We start from the raw sequence: 5,652 nt of genomic DNA on the forward strand, positions 1-5,652 counted from the left end.
CCAGTTCTTTTAACAGGCCCACCCATGAGCTGGTTTCAGGGACTTCTGTTTCCTTCCCTTTTATCTTCCTTTTCTTTAATATATAATGCAGGCACAGGGGAGGAGAAAGTGTAAAAGTGAGATGAAGGGCAAATCAAACCTTATCTGCCATACCTCCAGGCTCTGGAATCCTCCCCCCAGAGATAATCATGTTACCACTTCCTATCTTTTCAAGAGAAATTATGCATTTGCAAAGTATACGCATTCTTTTAGACAAAAATATTACATACACTATTCTGCACCTTGCTTTTCTTAAACCTAGTAATAAACTTTGGAGATGATTCCACATCAGTATTTAAAGCCACACCTGATTCTTTTAAAAGCAACATAGGCAGTTTAATAAACCACATTTCATTAAACTAGTCCCCTGTTGATGGACACTAGGTAGTTTCCAATCTTTTGCTACTACAAACAAAGCAATCATGAATATCCTTGCATTGCATATACCTCTTTGTACAGGTATCTGTGTGATAGATTTAGAGCAATGCAATTGCTAGATTGAAAGATACGTGCATTTAAATTTTTAATCCACATTGCCAAATTGCCATCCAATGAAGTGGTACCAGTTTGCTCTCCACCAGCAAAGTATGAGAGTTCCTGCTCTCACGCTTAGGAGATGAACTAGTTTGTAATGCCCTCCTGGAATTGTTTTGCCCTGAACTGAACCCACTGTTTCTGTGTGACCAGTGACCTCAGTGAATGTAAAACATCCTCTCTCTCATTCCAGTTACTCTACTTCTTTAAAAACAAACAAACAAACAGAACCTCAACACTGAAGCTGCCATTGTGACCAGGGCCACATCACTGACATTTAGTCATTAAGCTCTGTTCCACAGTGTGCCTGCTAAACCAGGTTTCTCCCTTTTTGTGCCTGGGCTTTGGGATTTTTGTAAGCAAGTTGCAGAAGTTTCCATTTATCTGTGTATTTGTTTCCTTTTGCTGCTGTGACAAGTTACACAAATTGGGCGCCTTAAAGCAACACAGATTTATTATCTTCCAGCTCTATTGTTCTGAAGTGCAAAACGAGTCTCAATGGGCTAAAATCAAGATATCAGGTCTGCGTTCCTTCTGGATGCTCTAGGGGAGAATCCACTTACGTTTTCCAGCTTCCAGAGACCGCCTGCATCCCTGAGCTCCTTCTTCCACCTCAAAGCCGGCAGCACGGCATCTTCAGTCTCTCTCTGGCTCTGAGAGAGCCCCCCTTCGATCGTCACATCTCCTTCCTTGACTGCCCTGTTTCTGTCTTCCTTCTTTTATTTTTCTTTTTTTTTTTAAATGTAATTTTTTAAAAATTTATTAATTAATTTATTTATTTTTGGCTGTGTTGGGTTTTCGTTTCTGTGCGAGGGCTTTCTCTCTAGTTGCGGCGAGCGGGGGCCACTCTTCATCGCGGTGCGCGGGCCTTTCACTGTCGCAGCCTCCCTTGTTGTGGGGCACAGGCTCCAGACGCGCAGGCTCAGTAGTTGTGGCTCACAGGCCTAGTTGCTCCGTGGAATGTGGGATCTTCCCAGACCAGGGCTCGAACCCGTGTCCCCTGCATTGGCAGGCAGATTCTCAACCACTGCACCACCAGGGAAACCCCTGTCTTCCTTCTTTTAAGGACCCTGTGATTACATTAAGCCCACTTAGGTAATCCAGGATAATATTCGTGTCTTAAGATCCCTAACTCAATTTTATCTGCAAAGTCCATTTTGCCACTTAAGGTAACATATTCACAGGCTCTGGGGATTATCTTCAGGGAGCCATTATTCTGCAGACCCCAATCTGCATTAAATATCATCTTGTGGGGTTTCCCTGGTGGCGCAGTGGTTGAGAATCTGCCTGCCAATGCAGGGGACACGGGTTCGAGCCCTGGTCTGGGAAGATTCCACATGCCGCGGAGCAACTGGGCCCGTGAGCCACAATTACTGAGCCTGCGCGTCTGGAGCCTGTGCTCCGCAACAAGAGAGGCCGCGATAGTGAGAGGCCCGCGCACCGCGATGAAGAGTGGCCCCCGCTCGCCGCAACTAGAGAAAGCCCTCGCACAGAAACGAAGACCCAACACAGCCATAAATAAATAAATAAATTTAAAAAAAAATGTGGCTAAAAACAAATAACATAAGCATTACCATCTTAACCATATTAAGTGCACAGTTCAGCCATGTTAATTATATTCACGTTGTTATGTAAAATGCACCCATTAGAAATGTGCGGTTTGACGAGCTCTGACAATGTACTCGAGTAACCAGTCACAACTACAGTTAAATACACAGTGTTTCTATCACTCCCAAAACATTCCTTTGTGTCTCTTTATAATGTCCACTACCCCAAACCCAAGTAACCATTGATCTACTTTTTGTCACTATAGGCTAATTTTGTCTTTTTTTTTTTTTAGAGTATAATTGCTTTACAATGTTGTGTTAGTTTCTGCTGTACAACAAAGTGAATCAGCTATATGTATACATATGTCCCCTCCCTCTTGGACCTCCCTCCACCCCCATCCCACCCATCTAGATCATCACAGAGCACTGAGCTGTGCTCCCTGTGCTATACAGCAGGTTCCCACTAGCTATCTATTTTACACATGGTAGTGTATATATGTCAAACCTAATCTCCCAATTCATCCCACCCTCCGCTTCCCCCACGACCCCGTGTCCACATGTCCGTTTTCTACGTCTGTGTCTCTATTCCTGACCTGCAAATAGGTTCATCTGTACCATTTTTCTAGATTCCTCATATATGTGTTAATATATGATACTTGCTTTTCTCTTTCTTACTTCACTCTATATGACAGACTCTAGGTCCATCCACATCTCTACAAATGACCCAGTTTTGTTCCTTTTTACGGCTGAGTAATATTCCATTATATATATATATATATATATATATATATATATATATATGAGAATGTTTTACATTCTTCCCAGTACTTGGTATTCTCAGTCTTTAATTCCAGCCATTCCCTGTGTGCTGGCATCTCATCATGGCTTTAATTTGCACTGTCCTGATGGCTAATAATATTGAACACCTTTTTGTTTGTGTGGGTCATGTGCGAATGTTCTTTGCAGGAGTCTGTCTAAATCTTTTGCCTCTTTTTATTGGGTTGTCTTCTTATTTAGTTTGGATACAATTCTTTTGCTAGACACATGTATTGCAAATGTTTTCCCCATTCTGTAGCTCATCTTCATTTTTCTTCATGGTGTTTTCAAGAGTAGTGTGTTAAAATTTTGATGTGGACCATTCGTCAGTTTTTTATTTTATGGTCATGCCTTTTGCATTCTATCAAAGACATCTTTGCCTGCCCCAGAGCTGCAAAGATTTTCTCCTGTGTTTTCTTCTGGGAGCTTTATTAATATATTTTTAGTCTTTACATTTGGGTTGATGATACATTTCAAGTTAAGCTTGGTGCACCGGATGATGTATGGGTCAAGGTTTATTATTTCCTTCTGTGTGTGAATACCCAGATCTTCGAGCACCATTTGATGAAGAGACCATCCTTTCCCTGCTGACTTGCCTTAGCACCTTTGTTGGAATCAATTGACCATATCTGTGTGGATCTATCTCTGGACTCTCAATTCTTTTCCACTGACATATGTCTAAACTTACACCATAACTTTATTTTTAAAGATGAGAAATTTAGAGCTGAGAGAGTAAAAAGCCTTGTACAAGGTCAAACCAAATAAGTTAGAGGCCAGGATGAAATGTGACTCTTGTAAATATTCATTTTTTTCATTTCCATGGGCATTATCAGCACTGCCCACAGTGGCATTCACAGACCATTGTGAGAAAAAGCCACCATCTGCTAAATATTCATTTTTAACTCTTGTTGGAAGTCAGCAAAGAGGGACACAGTAAATAGCAGCGTGGATATTGATGCTGGGAAACAATGCTTCCTTGGACACTGCTTCCCAGCCTTACTATGGGGTCCCTGAAGAAGAGAGAGGCAGTGGGAGTGAGAGAGGTGGAGCTGGCTCTTCATGGAGTAGCTCGTGTGACCTCACACGAGCTGCTCCATCCCTATTGGTTGAATCCACACAGTCTGGATTCTCTAGAGAAACAGAACCACGCACATATCTTTGTATGTGTATAAGGGAACATCATAAGGAATTGGCTCATGCAATTATGGAGGTTGAAAACCCCCCACGATGTGCTGTCTGCAAGTAGGAAGGACGGTGGTGTAATTCAGTCCAAGTCCAGAGTCTTGAGAACCAGGGGAACTGAGGGCAGGAGAAGGTTGATGTCTCAGCTCAAGCAATCAGGCAGGAAGGGGCAAGTTCCTCCTTCCTCCTTTTTGATCTGTTCAGGCCCTCAGCGAATTGGATGATGCCCCCCACATTGGAGAGGGTAAACCAATTTACTGAGCCCACCTATTCAAATGTTAATTTCATCCAGAAACACTCTCACAGACACACCCAGAAATAATGTTTAGCCAAATATCTGGCATCCCATGATCCAGTCAAGTTGACACATGACATTAACCATCGCAGTTCCTCAGCTGTAAGATGGGTGTAAGAATAATACGAGCCTCACAGGAGTATTGGGGGATTGAATGAGGTGATGCTTTGGAAGTATTTAGTGGCGCATCTGGAACACAGTGGCAGGCACTCAGGAGACTGACTCTTCATATCCTTAGGCTGCATGAGGGTCTTTTCTCCTGGGGCTGACCCTGGAGATGTCCCCTGGTAGCAAAGGGAGCCCCTGTTGGCCTGGGCATCCCATTCCCAGGTACAGCCTCCGCTCTCTTCCCTCTTCTCCTGGGGGCTGGGCTGTGACCTACACGCCAACTCCCCTGAGGACACTCCAGCCCTCCTCCACGCAGCTGGGTGTCAGCTCAGCCCGATCAGAGCAGTGGCCTGGACCCCACCCAAGAGGATGTCTCCAGAGCCCACCCCAGGCACACGCAGGGCAGTGATGCGTCATGCATCACGGTCATTCTCGAGGCCTCAGTACGCCCAGTGAGGTGGGGACAGGGACTGTGGGTCCTGAGGGGTCCTGGGGAGGCCAAGCACCACACAGCACCTGCTGCAGCATGTCTGCCTCTTCCTGCTAAAATCCCTGGACTGAGTGTCAAGCTTGAGACTGCCGTGCAAATCTGCTCAGAAATGGATAAAGCTGCAGTGTTGTGGTCACGGAGGGAGTGGGGTAAGATAAAGGGGCCCCGGCCTAGCCCCCTCACCCACGATGTCTCCCTCACGCCTGCCTTTCCTAGGAATTCCTCCCAGGTGGGTCCAAGATCCCCTTTCACAGGGACAGGATGATATCTGGGAAGATAAGTCCAATATTAGCCTCCAATGTTGACTGAACTGTTAATCCTGTGTCAGGCACCATTCTAAGCACTTAGAACACGATGATTCCACAGGACTGCAAGGCAGGTATTACTGTTATCACTAGTTTACGTATGAAGAAACAGAGGCACAGAGAGGTTAAGTCATCTGTTCTAGGTCACACAGTAAATTAGTGCAAAGCTGGTATTTCATCACATGTGCTCTGGCTCTTAGACATTGCTTGAATGAAGATATTAATTTTACAAGTTAATTCTTTGGTTAGGTAGGAGGTTACATTCTAAAGAAGCAGCAGCTGGGGCACAGTGGACCCCAGGACAAACGTAATGTTGGAACTTTGATTGAGAGTTTC

The 5,652-nt window shown here is 44.5% G+C and overlaps 1 non-coding gene across 1 annotated transcript; it reads right to left on the minus strand.

Moving 5' to 3' along the window:
• Nucleotides 1-3,741: 3,741 nt before the first annotated feature.
• Nucleotides 3,742-3,822, minus strand: LOC118883175. Its single transcript, XR_005016959.1, has one exon. It is a non-coding gene; the product is annotated as a small nucleolar RNA SNORD35 (small nucleolar RNA).
• Nucleotides 3,823-5,652: the final 1,830 nt, after the last annotated feature.

Source organism: Balaenoptera musculus, chromosome 16 (assembly GCF_009873245.2).
Source record: "Balaenoptera musculus isolate JJ_BM4_2016_0621 chromosome 16, mBalMus1.pri.v3, whole genome shotgun sequence".
Lineage (NCBI taxonomy): Eukaryota > Metazoa > Chordata > Mammalia > Artiodactyla > Balaenopteridae > Balaenoptera > Balaenoptera musculus.